Raw genomic sequence first — 18,596 nt, forward strand, 5'->3', positions numbered from 1 at the left:
CCATGTATCTGTGGGAGTCCGGACACCTGGCCCAGGCTGCTCTCCTTATGGTCCCTGGCCATGTATCTGTGGGAGTCCGGACACCTGGCCCAGGATGCTCTCCTTATGGTCCCTGGCCATGTATCTGTGGGAGTCTGGACACCTGGCCTAGGATGCTCTCCTTATGGTCCCTGGCCATGTATCTGTGGGAGTCCGGACACCTGGCCTAGGATGCTCTCCTTATGGTCCCTGGCCATGTATCTGTGGGAGTCTGGACACCTGGCCTAGGATGCTCTCCTTATGGTCCCTGGCCATGTATCTGTGGGAGTCCGGACACCTGGCCCAGGCTGCTCTCCTTATGGTCCCTGGCCATGTATCTGTGGGAGTCCGGACACCTGGCCTAGGATGCTCTCCTTATGGTCCCTGGCCATGTATCTGTGGGAGTCCGGCACATTTACCAGACACTCAGGTCCTTATTGACACAGCACTTCATACACCGCTCCAGCAGAGGAGGGGTTAATACGGAAAGGCTTCCATGTTGTCAGAAGTCCCAGCAGCCGTCACGTCATGACCGACAGACGGAAAAAGAGGTTCACAATAAAGTCATTCAGAAGAGACAGGAAATGACGTCACTGCCGCGAAGCAGTATCGGTCACATCTCGATCACGTGATTGGGGTGCCTACGTCATGTGGCTCGCGCCTACCATTGGCTGTCACCTTCGCGCTTTGCTCTCACGTTGTGGCACCTGACTCGGTGGTTGTTGCGGCTGCTGTTGATTGGCTGAAGGCCACCTTCTCCTTTTCCTGCTTAACACCGCCCACTCATCTCGCCCAAAGCCTACATAGCTCATTGGCTGTGAAGAGGGGGTGGAGATACATCCTGCTCTGCTTCCTCACTGCTCTGCCAATTGAGAGGCGCTTTAACGCCCCCTCTTCCTGGCTTTCAGTTGGTTTAGACTGCTTTATGGGCGGAGCGGATTAGTGCGTTGTGTCAGAGGTGTCATAGCGGCCGGAACCGTCAGAAGAGGAGTGGGAGATTGGAGCTTTAGCGGCCTGACTGATAGCCGGACGTCAATGAACAGCTCGCTGCCTGTGAGTACCCAGCCTGCCTGCGCGGCTCAGTGTATCGGCACCGGGCAGCGCTGTGCCCCGGGGCCTCCCCGTGCGGGCCGGTGACGCCCGAGCAGAAGGCTCTCCCGCCTCTGGGCTCACGTGTCCTGCCGTATCCCAGCCCGGAGTGGGGCTGTCAGCGCCCCCGTGCACCGCCTGCACCTGAGCATGATCGGCGTGCTCTACGTGTGATGTCACTACAGGGGGGACTGGGGAATGGTGAGGAGGACTTGTGTCCCACGCGTGGGCCCCGCCAGGAGGTGACCCGGGAGGTCCCTGATCCAGTGTCCACAGCTCTAGGAATCTATCATCAGTGTCTCTATAGCTGGGCATCTGCAGCAGGGGGCACAGACTTTTTTTTATTTTTTTGGGGGATGTAAGGGCCACTTTGCCATACTGACCAAATCCAGGGGCCACACCATAAGGGGTATTACCCTCTGGGGTGTCTGTACCATAAAGTCTACTGTCAGGGCTCTTACCTCCAGAAATCTGCTCTCTAGTGGTGCGTTCACACTGAGCTCTGATGAGGATTTAGGAATAGGTTCTGCTCCTAAATCCGCATCAAATACTCTTTGAATAAGTTTCTGACTGATTTTAATGGGAAAAGCTCCTTTAGTGCACACAGTGCTGTTTGATTTACTAAGAAATGTTCTAAATAACATGAAACAAATAGGAAGCTAATTCAGAGTGTGTGCACAGCATTTATATGTGGATTTAATGTAAAATCCTCTCCTAAAACATTGTGAATAGGCTTTAGAACAGGGATGTCAAACTTAAACACAGAGGGCTAAAATGAAAAACTTGGACAAAGTCGCTGGCCAACCTGTATACAGTTTAATGGGGGCCCTCACTGTCCTCCGTGCAGCATAATGGGGGCCACATAGGGTTTGTGGTGCTGGTGTTATCTACACTGTGCAGTTCCTGCTCCTCAGCTGCTGCCACTTTTGTGTGGCTGCCCACGTATAAGTAGCCTCTCAGACAAGCACTTTTCTGTTCATATGGTTGGGGGGGCCTCGCAGGTTGGCACGCAGGTTGTGTACCCCTGATCTATAGTGTATTCATCCTGGGTACTTGTATACTCGCCCATGGGGTAATGTGGGTCATCTGCCTTTTGCAGCAGTTAGGAGCAGACTTAGTGACACATGGACATATACAGATCCCTCTTTTCTGGACATGTGTGGCGTCCTCTCTGCTGCCGGTAGTCCCAGGTGCACCGCTGGCCTAGGAGTTTCCAGTGGCTTCCTGTTGCAGATGAAGGTAATTGCTCCTCTAGGCTCAGAGATTACCTTACATTAGTTATAATCCAGCAGATCGGACAGAAGCTCTGACTAGTGCTGGAAGCTTCACTGAGGACTATGTAACCTTCATGTATCAGGAGCCAGCAGGTGTCTGTTTGGTGAAGTCTCTGCTATCAGCTCTTCCATTCTTCTTATGTAAGAAGGCTACTTATGTATCTTTGAAGGGGTCGAGGGTAAGGATAAATCTACTCTGCATCTATGCACTTAGCCTACTGTATACATCAAGAGCTTTTTCTGATGTGTACTGTATTGTTCCCATTCACCAGACAGATTCAGAATTTGTGCTCGTTGACTTCCATCCGGCAGGTATGCATTCGCATACTTTGTGAGTTACTGTATAGAAAGTACAGAAGTCTGCTCTTTCCTATAAAGAGGGTTTTTTACAAAGAAATGTATCCCATGCGGTACAGGTTTTATTTTACAATGGGTCCCTATGACGGACGGATGACTGTAAACTGTCGGGTGCATACCTTCTCAGCATGTTTGCCCAACAGTAGACACAAACAGTGTGTAGCTAGCCTAACTCTGATGTTATTTTTTTTTCCCCTATAGACATGAAAAACTTTAAAACCAAAAAAACCCTTAAGTAACCCCTTTAATCTAATTCTGTATTATAGAGGAACAGTTAGTTCTCCTGTTATTAAAGGGAATCTGTCACTACTTTGGAGTTATCAGACCTCTACTATGGGCATACAGGGTATAGTAAAGTAAATCTATACGTACCTGTAGGGGTCTGAATGCAGAGAAATGTAGTTTTATCTTCTTGGTTTTTCACAGGCTTGGTGTACCCCCGGACGCCAAGCTATCCGCGCCCATCTGCTTATTCCACCAATTCCCCGCCTATGTCCACGTTTAACATATTTCCCCACCTACCCGCACGTCAAAGTTCCCTGTGATGTGCACTTTTTTTCCCCCACCTCCCGGCGCATGCGCGGCTCACAGGGGGCGCCCTTTGTTTCCTCCCGGGCCCGTTTGGCTGAGCACAGTGCAGCAGTGCTCTATTGTGCCAGGGAGTCCACAGTGAAAAACCAAGGAGATAAAACCAAATTTCTTTGCATTCAGACCCCTACCATGGGCCATACAGGTATGTATAGATTTACTTTTCTATAACCTGTATGCCCATAGTAGAGGTCTCATAACTCCAAAGTGGTGACAGATTCCCTTTAAAGGGAACCTTTCAACTGATTCATGCTGCCCAAATCATGGGCAGGAATAATCCAAGCAGGGCAGCAAGGTTGTAGCCAGATATGTTACTCTAATATGCTCCTGCTCTTCCCAGCGCTGCTAAAGGTGATTGACAAGTCTTTCCCTCCTTTGTACATAGGGAGAAACCTGTCAATTATCTCTAGCAGCGCTGGGAAGAGCTGGCCAGGGCGGCACCAGACTGGTCTCTTCTCCGACCATGATCCTCAGCTAGATCTTAAATAGTATGATATTTGGGCAGCATGAATCTGCTGACAGGTTCCCTTTAAAAAATATTATCCATGATATAAGTGTTCACGCATTAGAGCCCCGCATCCGTCTGTTATTCCTCTTAGAACTTTCTGGATGGGTTGACCATGTCCCTACACTTGACACTCTCCAGTCAGTGCTGACATTCGCCGTTGTCACTGTCTTTTGGGATATTTGCAGTACCCGCGGATTATCTATTAATTGATTAGAAAGCCTTATGGCATTTCATGGTAGTGAGTAGCCAGGTAGAGCATGGTAGAAAAAGCTGGAAAATGTAGGGCACATTTATGGAAACAAACTTTTTTCCTTTAACTGAAAGTGTCGTACCCTTGTTCACTGTATCTACATATGTCCGTTCACAATTTTCCGCCTGCTTCCTGCTGTGTGCAGTCTTCATTTTGGGGGGCTGGTGTGCTGACCAGGGATATCTATCTATCTATTATTTTAGGCACTTTTATTGCCAATGTCTGGCATCAGTGAGCATACGCCAACATATTGTGCCCTGTTGTATTTCTTCAAGGCCTGCGACCGAATACAGAAAATGCCTGTGATCGCCTAGAATGGGATGGTAACAGGGAAGTAGAGAGAGAAGGTGGGGATTTTTCTTTTGTCGGTGCCCAGGGCATGGAAGTGAACATAGCTGTGTACTGTGACGTCTATTAATTGTGCTTTGTGTTGGCAGGCTGCGTTGTGGCATGTAGTTGTCATGTGAGCTTTGTTTGTACTCTGTATGGATCCTGAGTCACCGGCTTGTGTATTTCTTTCTTAGGGGCCAACACTGTCATTATCGTCTAGCAGCACTCGTAATTAACTCTGTTGTGGCAAGAGACTGTTCCATAGAGGCAAAGTGATCTCCTGTCACACTACTTCCAGAGAGAACCCTGCATTGACAGGTCATACTAGTATAGGCCTTGGATGGCAAACAATGACTTTCTATACTGTGGCTGGTTGATCCAGAACTCCAGCTCTACCAGCCAGGAGCACAGCTGCTCCCTCCACAGCCCACAGGAAGCCGGCTGTGCCCTGCTAAGTGATTCAGGTTGTACCTGAGAACACACTGACCTTCTGCACCGACTGTGACTCAATCAGCGTCCTCTTCCCTCTGTGATCTTACCGCTTTGTCCCTGACATGACTTACTGTGGTTTACTCCTCATTCAAGCCCTATAGAACCTCACAAGAGGCTGGTAGTGTCAAGAACAAGTCGAGTCGTGTTTGAAGATTCTAAAGACTTTAAGTTCAGTAAATATTAAAGGGGGTTGAAGTTGTCTTCTCAACAATCGATGAGTCTGGTGACAACACTGCGAGTATTGAATCCTATCCTATCAATTGATCTTCAAATTCACTACTCTGATCCAACTGTAGACTACTCAGGTTAGGGCCTCTTTGCATCACGTTTTTGGTATCCAAATATCCCAGATTTTTTTTTTCAGTCTCGCATGCAAGCAAATATTAAAAATTCAGCCATTTACTATCCAATTTCCTTTGTAGATGGCCACCCTAGAATTTTTGTACCCTTTTTATATAGTCAGATATCCAGCGCTTCAGGTCATGTGACCATCTGCTATCCTTCTAAAAACTACATTTCCCTATAAACCCTGCTCTCTCCAATGTGTCCAGTGTAACTAGCGCACAGTGAGTGGCACTGATGGCAGGAATAAGCGGTGGAGCTACAGGACAGGCACAGCTCTGCTGTACATGCTTGCCCTGCATAGTGATGGCGTCGTGCACAGGAAGTCGACGCACACTTGTATGTTGCAGTAACGGAAAATGTGTGCGTGCTCAGTGGAGAAGCCGCTGCCTTTCACTGCTTACACACCTCATCCATGGGCAGCAGGGGCTCTTCAAATGTGGAATAGCAGTGCCAACAGTTTAGGGAATTTTTGAAACTTAACTAATTTCATTTGGAAATGTTTTACACATACAGTGGGGAAAATAAGTATTTGATACACTGCTGATTTTGCAAGTTTCCCTCCTACAAAGAATGGACAGGTCTGTAATTTTTATTTTAGGTACACTTCAACTGTGAGAGACAGCATCTACAGGATCTTAAAATGCTTCTTACGGAGCCACAGCTTAGTTGCCCTGGCTTTGTGTTTCGGGTCATTGTCATGCTGGAAGACCCAGCCACGACCCATCTTCAATGCTCTTACTGAGGGAAGGAGGTTGTTGGCCGAAATCTCGCGATGCATGACCCCATCCATCCTTCCTTTAATACGATGTAGTCGTCCTGTCCCCTTTGTAGAAAAACACCCCCCAAAGTATGATGCTTCCCCCACCATGCTTCACAGTTGGGACTGTGTTCTTGGGGTTTAACTCCTCCCTCTTCTTCCTGCAAACATGGCGAGTGGAGTTGATACCAAAAAGTTCTATTTTGGTCTCATCTGACCACATGACCTTCTCCCATTCCTCCTCTGGATCATCTAGATGGTCATTGGCAAAGTTTAAACGGGCCTGGACATGTGCTGGCGTGAGCAGGGGGACCTTGCGTGCCCTGCAGGATTTTAATCCATGATGGCATAGTGTGTTACTAACAGTAATGTTTGAGACTGGTCCCAGCTCTCTTCAGGTCATTGACCAGGTCCTCCAATGTAGCTCTTGGCTGATTCCTGACCTTTCTCAGAATCCTCCTTACCCCCACGAGGCGAGATCTTGCATGGAGTCCCAAACTGAGAAAGATTGACAGTCATCTTGTGTTTCTTCAATTTTCTAAAAATTGCGCCAACAGTTGTTGCCTTCTCACCAAGCTGCTTGCATATTGTCCTGTAGCTCATCCCAGCCTTGTGCAAGTCTACAATTTTGTCCCTGGTGTCCTTAGATAGCGCTTTTGTCTTGGCCATGGTGGAGAGGGTGATTGATTGTATGGACAGGTCTTTTATACAGGTAACAACCTCAAACAGATACAATTAATACAGGTAATGATTGCAGAGTAGGTGGACTTAAAGAAAAACTAACAGGTCTGTGAGAATCAGAATTCTTTCTGGTTGGCTGGTGCTAAAATACTTATTTCATGCAATAAAATGCAATTTAATTATTTAAAAATCATGCAATGTGATTTTGTTTTTTCTTTTTAGATTCTGTCTCTCGCAGTTGAAGTGTACCTTTTTTTTTTTTAACTTGTAAGTATAAAATGCTGAACGGTTTACAATCAGAAACCGCCTGATGACTGGTCAGGTCACTTCTTTTAACCACTTTGTGTCATTATAAACGTGGAGCGGTTAAAAGAAGCTCAGACGCCTGAACATCTAAGTGGCAAGTGGTTTGCTACTTAGAAATGCATATATTAATTCGTTTTAATGTTTCTTTACTGCCTTTTCAGAGCGTCATGTGCACATGCACTTAGATTGAAGTTGATGAAAGCGCTGTAGGTTTTTTTGTGAATGGAAGATATTGTATGACATTGTGGATCCTCCTGATTTAAGAGGAAATGCATCATATGAGTCTGCTAAATGTGTAATGGGCAGAAATGGTTGCCTGCAACTGTTACCTATCATCCCAGTGACTTCAGTTCAGGTTGTGATGAAACCACCTGGGAGAGCTACATGGAGCGTGGGTTGTCTTCTATGGAGGCCAGCCGTGCTTGTGATGTGTCTCGGACTTTGTTCCTGAGTGCTGGTTCTCAGCCTCACTTAACCTCATTCAGTATCACATGTGGCAGGGTAGATTACACAGGCCTCATGGTTGTTAGTACAATATTCAGGAAACCTTTTTTTTTGTAGCCGCCTTTATCAGTGTGAAATTTAGTGTTATTGTAATAGGCTTCGGAAATACTACTTCCTTCTCAGGCCGGCGGTTTCTGCTTTGCCTTTTGTTCTTTGGAAGTCATTATTGTAGTGTATAGGTTGTTACTTTTGGTAGGAAGTGTTGTATATGCTTAATTTCTGTTAGAAAGCCCAGCCTAGGTACAGCTCTAACGGCAGGCGAGCATTTGCTTTTGGCCACGGTCCCACCATCAGTATTTTTTCTCAGGAGTGGGAGCCAAAACCAGGAGTGGGTGATAAATGCAGAATTGGTGACTTGTTTCTATTATACCTTTTCTCTGATTGTTCCTCAACTGGTTTTGGCTCCCACTCCTGAGAAAAAATACTGACTGAATACTGACCAAATACTGATAGTGCGGCTGTAGCCTAAGCCTGGTATTCAGTAAAGAGAATAATTTATATTACCTTCTGATACAAAAAAAAATGAATTCATAAGTGATTTAGAGGTATCTACTGAACGTCAGAGTCAAGATGCATGCAAAACATTGGTTGTGTAATGAAAATGCAATTTTCAATATTTTTCTATTTTATTAACTTGGTATGGACACTGGCGATTTGTATAAATTACGCAGCCACATCCCAGATGAAGCCGAAATTGGTGAAACTGGAGTCGGGGCTGTTGTGATGTACATTATTAAAGCTGTTTTTAACAAATGTCTTGACATTGAGTTGCAAGGCTGAAATTATTCACATCAGAAGTGTAGCAAACAAAGTAACCTATTTTGGAAAACTAGGAAGAGGATCACTAGCTTTCTGGATCTTCTAAGTGAAATTCCTCATCTGCGTATCACACTTGGATCTTGTAAACCGAAAATGCCATCAGCCTAAGTATTTGTTGCTAGACCTCAAATAATATGGCTGTATTCTACAACTGTAATAACCTGTGCAATAAACTGTGTAATTATGAGATTTTAAGGGGTTGTCTGGGAATAGGGAAAACAGATGCCATTTTGAATGAATTCCTACATACATTTAATTAGCAGGTCACATTCGTTTTGTCTAGGGAGGTGATTGCTATTGTACAGGGGTGGGCAATTTAATTTTCCCGAGAGGCCGTGACTGTTGTGGAGGTCTGAACCAATAAGCTGAAAGTAATTCTGCCCAATATTAAGAATATTAATTATTTTATATTATCACTTAATACTGAGCAGAATTACGTATGCTGACATCCCCCTATATACAGTATGAGCCCTACATAACCTCTATTTACAGTGGGAGCCCCCACGTAGCCTTCTAAATGCAGTGGGAGCCCCCACATAGCCTCCTATTTACATGCAAACCTCCCATACACATATGGAAAAAACACTCTTCTTGCTCCCAGTCCCTTGGTGCTCTGCTTTGATCTCCAGAGCACTGACTCTCTGTACAACAGACCTGACAAAGTGACGTAGTTTCACCTGCTATCTCCATACTCTAATTGGTGGAAGAAGGAGCTGGCAGCTCAGTCCTCCACTAATGTATTCAATCCTGAGGATACAGATAGTGATGACAGGCGAGGGCACTGTGCAAACTGGAACAGCCAGAGGGCCGGATGTGGGCCTCGCTGTTCCCAGCTTTTCTGTAGTACATTCAAATGGTTGTGGTCTCGAGAATGTGCATGTCATATCATTCTATAGCTGGTGTCCCTCAATATGTGCAGTAGGAAGCTCCGCTGCTGTGACCTGGAGATGGCTTGACAGTCTGCAGGTCACAGCAGCAACGCCTGACCTGTCCAAGTATTGTAGGTTAGGATTCTGTCAGTGTAACAAATCTTCGGCCATATTAATCTACTGTACTCATTACCTCCCTAGACAAGACAAGTGATTTACCAAAGATATTTATGAAATGCAATTTTTCCAAAGTATTTAAGAATTTTTTTTTCTATTCTCAGAAAACCCCTTTCATCCTTTGAAATACCCTTGAAATAGTCAAAGAGATCGCTATTTTTTTCATATCTAGAGGACCAGCATATTGATGACAGATGCTTTTAAAGCTCTTAAGTATGTTCTGATTGTTTAGTGCCGCACATTAGACATATGATGACACTGTGCCGTACCAGTTTTATCCCCATCTTCCCTGTCACTGATGCCTCCTCTGGGGCAGTCTGGTTAATGCATTGTTTCTTCCCTAGAGACTGATCATTTTATCTGCAAAAAACAATTTACCCAGTTTACGCTCATTGAATTTCCGCGCACAGAATAAACCCTGCAGGTTGGAAGCACTTACAATGTAAACCGGTAAATGGAATTTTCTGTCCTCGGCTCTGTATACTGGGCACTCGTCTCTGAATGCCAAAATCTGCTGTGTTAGCGGCGGCTACCATGTTTTTCTGTGAAGTATCACACGACTGCCTGTCGACTTTACATTATCTCTTGAAATTTCCCACTGAGCTCACCTTTTCCACCTCTAATGAAAGTCTGTCTCGGCATCACATCCATTTTCTTTGTTGTGTAGAAGGGTTAGCCTTGCAAAGCAGCTGGAGGGAGATTGCAAGAGGATGGTGTGTTTTAGCCAATATTTAGGGGTCACAGAGCAGCTTGCTCACAGGGACAATTTGTAGCATATAGCTCATATAAAGTACGGAGGTGAAAAATGTCTACCACACACCCTGCTAGCCACTCTTGCTTTTCAAGCTCCTTTTGCTAAGTGAGCTCTCAAATTTCTTTCCCTTCCCCTCTTGACCTTCTCAAAACAGATGAACGTCCTTGTTTGTGTGCAGGGACCTTATGTTAAGATCTCCGAAAGGGTAACCCATTCCATGAGACTCGGGATTTATAACTAAACATGTTGGCAGGAGTCATTTTGGAACAATGCACCTCTGTTTTTGGATCTCCATCATCTACCAGACATGTCCTTCTAAATATAAAGAGATGTATGACTGCCTCTTTCCCAGATGAACATTTCTAGGGGAAGTTCACATCTGAGGTAATATATAAGCTAGAAAGTCAATCCTCCTTCATAAATATTTGTATTGCTTGGTCAAGGACCACTTTTCTCTGCCTGTGGCATACATGCCCAAGGTGGTAGGCACCACAGACTTGGGGTAGGAATGCCATGGTAGAGAGACAAAGCCCAGCCCTGCTGTCTAGCATCTAGTAATGTTTTATTGGTGTCTGCTATGGTTAGGACACAGTGATTCTCCATTTGTGTCCCTCATTTTGTACAATAGAATTGTGAAATGTATCTTTGACAGAAGAAGCCCTGCAGCCCCCACGGCTGTGTTGCGATGCTGGTGTGGTGTGTGGGTTCTTCAGCAGCCACTTTTACCTTCACCCCTGTGGTGTTTTGCTGGAGCAGGCCATGCTAAGAGTGTCAGACACATGGCAGCTTCAAGTCAGGTCTTGGGAGTCGGTGGTATCAAGGAACCACAGCACCCTGCTTGCTGGGTGGAGAAGAGGCTGAGCAGAGGGAAATGGGTGCTAAGTTGGGAGCAATCATACAGATGCTGGAGACCAGAGCAAGGAGGTAGTGTGAGGCAGTACTGTCATTTACTGACTTTACAGTGTTGCCTGTCGGAGCCCCACCTGTATCATTTGGCGTTTTGATGTCTGATCCAATATTATGGGGGTCTTTATATATTTAAAGGTAGGTCTTTATAGTTGGCACTGTAGACAATTTTGGGATATTTATTCTGATTAGTGGGTGCTTGATAGCTGGGATCTCATAGTCTAAAAGAATGAGCTAGTCTTCATCTAGTGACCCATTGACTGTTGTCAAACTACAATGTCTACCTCGCCTTCACAGAACCTGTGTCTCCAGCTGTGACTAGAGGCTTTATCATGGAGGTATTTTGCTTCTGTATTTGCAAGACATGATAGAGTCCATAAACGAAAGGGGTACTAATGTTAGTGATGCAGAATACTAGCCAAAATGGTTCGTGAGTGTCCTTAAGACTCATTAAGATGTCATTGATTCATCCCATGCGCAGCACGAGAAGAAACAAAAAAAACTTTTGCGGTTTTGGAACAGATTTTCATCAGTGTCAGTTTTTACCCTTTTTTTGCGTGCTAAGTTTCCTTAAGCTACTTCTATCAAGCAAGCATGAAGATTGGACATCACACGGATGGCACCGGATTAATCGCAGTTTTATTTGTTCCCCTCCTTGGTTGTCGCATCTTGATCCACGACTTGAATCAAAATCGTACATGTGTCTGATTTTAGTGTGGACTAAAAAAAAAAAAAAAAAAGCGTATGCTAAAAGCCCCATAGAACCTACCCTACTGGTTCTATCCATGAACATCATGGATAATAATCATCGGTGGAAACGGAAATCTGCCTTTGCCCTTACACTAGAGGGCTTGTGCACCCAGAATTAATTCATGGGCCTTTGCTGTACCTCTTGCTGTCGCATCGGATCACCTTTGATCACCGTGTTACATCTTTCCTTGTATTAATAAATTGAGTAACTTTGTAAACCCCTTACTTTGCACTGATCCTGAGCTACAGCACTTATGCACAACAAGTAAAATGAAGATTGCAGGTGAACCTCAGTTATGTACACCATTCCTTCGTATACTTGACCTTTTAAAAATGTTTATGTAATTGGAAAAACTATCTCCCTCCTCCGAGCCCCCTTATCAGCTGTTTATTGAGGGGGCGCTGTGACGTTACTGACTTCATACGTCAATTCACTTCCAGCTTGATGTTTAACTGTAGTGATTTGTTGGCTGGTTCTGATATTCTAGATATTTTAGGCTTGATTTGAGTAATACAACTTATTACATTATCTATTCTCGGGCTGAAGCGTAGTGGCAGATTGCCTGCTTCTTGAGATGCTGACATCTTTTAAGGAGGTGGATGAGCAGTGAGGAGATTCTTCGAAGGGCTCATTGGCTGACATGTGAAGATTGGCATATTGACTGACTCATTCTGTGAGACTGACACCCTCTTCCTCCCTAGCCGCATGAGCACACAAACCTGGTTTCTGATATGATCTGTACCTTGTAGGTTAATAATTCTTAATCTAAATCCTGACCTGGCATAGCCTTAGTATATAAACCTTCATAATTTTATGCCTTTTTAAGTTGAAGCTACAGAAACCTTTTCTTATGTTACTAGGGTTAGAGTAGTGTGTCCTGTTCACTAGTTGGTTTGTTGTCCTAATATAAAGTTTATACAGGACGGTAATGCTTTTGGATTCTTTTGATTTGCGCACAGTCTGCGGCAGAATACGAGTGACTGAGATTTTACCAAATGTCAGCTGCATGCGACACGTGACCTCTGCAGCCAAACACAGACGCCAGTTGGAGTAGAATGAACAGGAACTGTCCCTAAGACCAAGCAAGCATCGGGATAGGAAAATCTGCACCAAAATTTGCACAATTTTGGTATAGTCATCCATGTGGGCACTATTATGCCAGGAAAAATATAAATATTTTTCTCTCCCAACCTTTTATCCCTTGTGACAAATGGTGCAGGTAATTATAGGCTTAAATGGTGACATTTGGGTGGGGGTCTCATTTCTGTGGTGTCAAATAACCAACGGAGGCCAAAAGACTGTCAGAGCGGCAGCGCTAGAATTGAATCTATTGCACTAAGCTTCAATGAAAAGAGAAATTCAAGGGGTTGAAATTGTGGAGCTTTTCTGTTGCCGAATACAATTTATAGAAAGTGTAGAGCTGTAGGTGAAAGCGGTCAACGAGATGTCACCATGCTGTCCAAGTTTTCAAGGTGGCTGTGGAGTCTTGTGCATGTGCTTCTTATGTGCCGCTCTCTAGGCCATAGACTGGGGATAGCTTTTTGCTACTTTAATATTTTAGATATGGTATAGTACATATGGCATAGTACATATGGCATAGTACCGATGGGGAAAAGACAAATTTCCATTAGGTTCAACTGAGGAATGGGAATTGATGAAAGCAGTGTTTAGGTACACCCATAATGCATGATCTAATGATTCAAGTTTTGTGCAGGTTTTTTTTTGTTCTCCTTATCCTGAGTGTTGCTCAACATTCAAAACATTTTATACAGTCAGAAGTATTTTCTTAAAAAAATAAATATTCATGCCATTATTTTTAAACCATTGATGACCAGTTCCTGAGGTTGACTATTCCACAGATTAATGGTCCATACGGTAAAGATGTTCTATATCCTCTGGAGATTGAACCCTTTTTTTCCCTCTAGGTGAAGGGAGTGCGCTCGTCTTTTTGAAGGAGATTTTTTACATAAAACCACTTGACCATACTTTTTGCATGCATGGGTCATTTAAAGGGGCTGTCCACTACTAGGCAACCCCTTCTCATTTCTCATGTTTGGCCCTGTTAAAATAAAAACGCTTATACTCTCCTCCTGTGCCAGCACCGTTGTAGTGTTGTCAGCACTCGCGGGGCTCACGTGAGGTTGTTGCGTCATGCCAGCCCTACACCTGATCAGCGCTTGCGTCATTGTCTTTGCCTTCGGACGTATTGAACATCAGCAGGAAGTCGGGTGCAGCTACTCCAACTTCCTCTTTGTTTGATTTGTCCAAAGGCGGGGACAGCGGCCCCAGCGTTGATTGGGTGCAGGGCTCTCGTGTCATAACCTCATGTGAGCCCTGGAAATGTGAGTGCCAACTCCTCTGAAAACGCGCAGGCACGGGAGGCGAGTAGAAGTGTTTTATTTTAACTTTCCTAAACATAAGGAATGAGAAAGGGTTGCCCTAGTAGTTTTGGCGGTGGGTGGCACGATTAAGAACAAGCTAATGACGCCCCCCTTTAGATATCTCTTCTCATGACTAAAAATGTGGCTGTGGATAGATGGACTGCTGTTAAAACCAACACCTCTGCTTTGCAGATCTGACAAGAGCCTTGCTTTCAGCATTCCTTCTCATCCCCAACCTATTAAGGTAGAAGTGGGATCACAAGTAAGGTGTCCCCCAGCCCCCCCCCCCCCCCCCCCCGCAAATCCTTGCATCATGTTCCTTAATATCAGTGTCGCACTCCATTGCTAGGACCCTGTCATGAACCAGGACCATTATCACATGAGATTAGGATATTGGATATACTGGACTCCTATGAATATTCAGTTATGTTTTTCTTATCTCTTCTGGCTCTTGAAGGGTAATGGAGTATTGACTTACTTCCTCTGTGTATTACACAGTGGCCTTTTTGAACACTATGTTCATGTGCTCTGTTCCTGTTTTGTAAGCGATCCCACCACTCCTGGATCTACATTTCATACACCTTTCAGAATCTCAGCTGTTGCTGTCTGTACAAGGCAATCCAGTCTGTTCAGCCACTGGTTCCTGTCCAGCTGCGTGTTTTGGGAGGAATCCAACACTAAAGGTAGTAAAGCGGGACCGACGTATACTGTGTGTAATTACAAGGGTGGGGGCTTGAATCTTACACTTCTAAGTTCTTTGCCCAGTTTCCCTCACATGGACTTCGTGGCTCTGCTTCATTCACATGTCACTGAGCCTATTAAATATGAGGAAACTTGATTATTCAGGTACAAACTGCCTTGTAAAAAAAACACTGGTGTTATTTCTTCTAGCAGAGGCACAAAGTAATCTTTCTTACCGTTGTAAAAGGTTTGGAGCTACAAATATACGCCCCTACAGCTGTGAAAGTCATACTTCATGATATAGCTTGTCAGTGATACAAACTGGTATTTACTGCCATAAATCACCTTCTAGCTAGTGCTATATCTTTTCTAATATAGCACCCCAGATCTCTCAGATCATATGGCAATACATAACAATTCAAGAACTTGTCAGGATACTTTAGCTGAGCGCATATTGCACAAACGAGCAGGTTCTTTGCCCAGATTAAGGACGTACACAGAGCCATTATGGTGACTTCAGAAATTCTTGTGGTTCCATATTAATATGCTTCAGTATGGCATAGTATTTTCTCCTTCTCCATTGGGGGACACACAAACTATGGGTTAGTCTGCTGACCCTAACAATACATATTAACATGAAAATTTAACTCCTCCCCAGCAAGACTATACCTTGTCTGCTCCCACTAGACCTTCTCAGTTTAATGTCAGTTGGAGGCAGGCATTGGTCTTATTCTCAGATTAGGCTTACCCTTGGTAGGTTAGGTGCTAACCACTCGTTTTTTGTGTTTTTTAAATCTCAGATGATCATTAGGATGGGTAACGGAGTGCACATTTACACTCCTTCACCCCACGAAGCGATGGAGAGTACAACCTGTATGGGTCAGCCTGTATCCTCTCTTGTTGATATGGCAGGACCATTTACCTTGATGCAGTCAGCGATCAGTCACTGGGGAACTTTTTGGTCCTTTTAGCCTAAGATGTCCTAACACACAGCCACTAAATCTCCCTTCTTCTGGACAGCTAAACATGTTCCTTGCTGCGTTTTGTGTTTTTTTTTTGTTTGTTTTTTTCTCATTTTTTTCCACCGGGTTCCAGTGCCTGCCTCACTCAGGGGTGGGGTTGGTGTGAGGCTGCTTTGCCTAAGGCACCTGCCAATTGGAGGGGGCGAGTATCCTCCTGCCACTTCCTGCGGTCTGGGTGGTACCACTTTTCCTAGTTATTCACTATGGTGCCTCCTGCTGTTGTTTCTCTGCACCTTGCTCCATTGCCATCCTGATGGGCCTCACTGCATCTCACTTTTCAACTGATACTTGAACTGGTTAGGCTGTTTGCTACTGAGGGCACAATACTATGGGTCCCCCAATAGCTCTCCCTTGCTACTGCACTATAATACAGTGTACAATAGGACATGTAACATTGATTCTATAGGAATCTGTGACATACTTCCAAGCATGCCCAGTCTTTCTTTCATTGGGCATAGTCACCACTGGGTATTACAGTTGCCTAGGCAGACTGATGCCAGCTAGAATCATTATTTAGAATTGAACCAATGCACAATGCTTACAGGGTGGTTACGTAGGACGGTTGCTCTAGCAATTTTACCTCCCATCATGAAGTAGAAGTGTCAACTTTCTACCTCAATGTCAAGTAGGGCAGGAGTGTATGCCTGAGCAACCCCATTAATTCTGAATGTGCGAGTGCTGACATTAATACCACCGGTATTTCTGCAGACTGACGGTGACTAAGGTGGCCTTAAGTATGTTTTTAGAGTAGTTTTGTTACACGTGTACCTCTAGTAATTACAGAAAGAAGGCCTTTATGCCACATTCACTGTGGTGTAAAATTCCATACAGTGATGCTCCAGATACCATGTTTTTTAGACCATTTAATACAACCCCTGGCAAAAATTATGGAATCACCGGGCTCGGAGGATGTTCATTCAGTTGTTTAATGTTGTTGAAAAAAAGCAGATCACAGACATGGCACAAAACTAAAGTAATTTCAAATGGTAACTTTAGGGCTTTAAAAAACACTAAAAGAAATAAAGATTAAAAATATTGTACTCAGTAAGGGTAACTTTTTTTCAGACCAAGCAGAGGGAAAAAATTATGGAATCATGAAAACAAACACACAAAAGAACACTCCAATACATCACTAGTATTTTGTTGCACCACCTCTGGCTTTAATAACGGCTTGCAGTCTCTGAGGCATGGACTTAATGAGTGACAAACAGTACTCTTCATCAATCTGGCTCCAACTTTCTCTGATTGCTGTTGCCAGATCAGCTTTGCAGGTTGGAGCCTTGTCATGGACCATTTTCTTCAACTTCCACCAAAGATTTTCAATTGGATTGAGATCCGGACTATTTGCAGGCCATGACATTGACCTTATGTGTCTTCTTTCAAGGAGGGTTTTCACAGTTTCTGCTCTATGGCAGGATGCATTATCTTGAAAAATGATATCAACGTCCCCAAACATCCTTTCAATTGATGGGATAAGAAAACTGTCCAAAATATCAATGTAAACTTGGGCATTTATTGAAGATGTAATGACAGCCATCTCCCCAGTGCCTTTACCTGACATGCAGCCCCATATCATCAATGACTGTGGAAATTTGCATGTTCTCTTCATGCAGTCATCTTTATAAATCTCATTGGAATGGCACCAAACAAAAGTTCCAGCATCATCACCTTGCCCAATGCAGATTCACGATTCATCACTGAATATGACTTTCATCCAGTCATCCACAGTCCACGATTGCTTTTCCTTAGCCCATTGTAACCTTGTTTTTTTTCTGTTTAGGTGTTAATGATGGCTTTTGTTTAGCTTTTCTGTATGTAAATCCCATTTCCTTTAGGCGGTTTCTTACAGTTCGGTCACAGACATTGACTCCAGTTTCCTCCCATTCGTTCCTCATTTGTTTTGTTGTGCATTTCCTATTTTGGAGACATATTGCTTTAAGTTTCCGGTCTTGACGCTTTGATGTCTTCCTTGGTCTACCAGTATGTTTGCCTTTAATAACCTTCCCATGTTTGTATTTGGTCCAGATTTTAGATACAGCTGACTGTGAACAGCCAACATCTTTTGCAACATTGCGTGATGATTTACCTTCTTTTAAGAGCTTGATAATACTCTCCTTTGTTTCAATTGACGTCTCTTGTGTTGGAGCCATGATTCGTGTCAGTCCACTTGGTGCAACAGCTCTCCAAGGTGTGATCACTCCTTTTTAGATGCAGATCTAATTTGATGCAGGTGTTAGTATTGGAAATGAAAATTTACAGGGTGATTCCATAATTTTTTCCCTCTGCTTGGTCTGAAAAAAATTACCCTTACGGAGTACCACATTTTTAATCTTTTTATTTCTTTTAATGTTTCTTAAAGCCCTAAAGTTGCCATTTGAAATGACTTTAGTTTTGTGCCATGTCAGTGATCTGCTTTTTTTTTTCAACAACATTAAACAACTGAATGAACATCCTCCGAGCCCGGTGATTCCATAATTTTTGCCAGGGGTTGTACAATAATTAAAAGCATGAAAGAGGGGAAAAAAAACCATAAATATCCGATGGTAACTTCAGTGAAGAGTCACGGTGATGAATGAAACATTTGCCTGTACATTGTCATGGACACGCTTGCTCATCTTGCATGAGAACAAAAGGATTGGGCATACTGATAACCAACATGTATGACTTTTTTTTTTTTTCTCTGACATCTGCCTTTGAAGGATAGTCAGGACTACATCTTAAACATTAGATGGTTAGA

General features: G+C 44.0%; 1 protein-coding gene across 1 annotated transcript in view; it reads left to right on the forward strand.

Annotated features, from left to right (window-relative positions):
* The first annotated feature begins 914 nt into the window (after positions 1-914).
* Positions 915-18,596, forward strand: part of PTP4A2 (protein tyrosine phosphatase 4A2) — a 35,512-nt gene continuing 17,830 nt past the window's right edge. The window contains exon 1 of the mRNA XM_073665710.1: positions 915-1,071. The gene's annotated coding sequence lies outside the window, so the exon portion shown is untranslated. The remainder of the gene's footprint in view (positions 1,072-18,596) is intronic.

The sequence above is a fragment of the Phyllobates terribilis genome, unplaced genomic scaffold (genome assembly GCF_046119375.1).
Source record: "Phyllobates terribilis strain yellow unplaced genomic scaffold, ASM4611937v1 Scaffold_2__4_contigs__length_985480577, whole genome shotgun sequence".
In the NCBI taxonomy this organism is placed as follows: Eukaryota; Metazoa; Chordata; class Amphibia; order Anura; family Dendrobatidae; genus Phyllobates; species Phyllobates terribilis.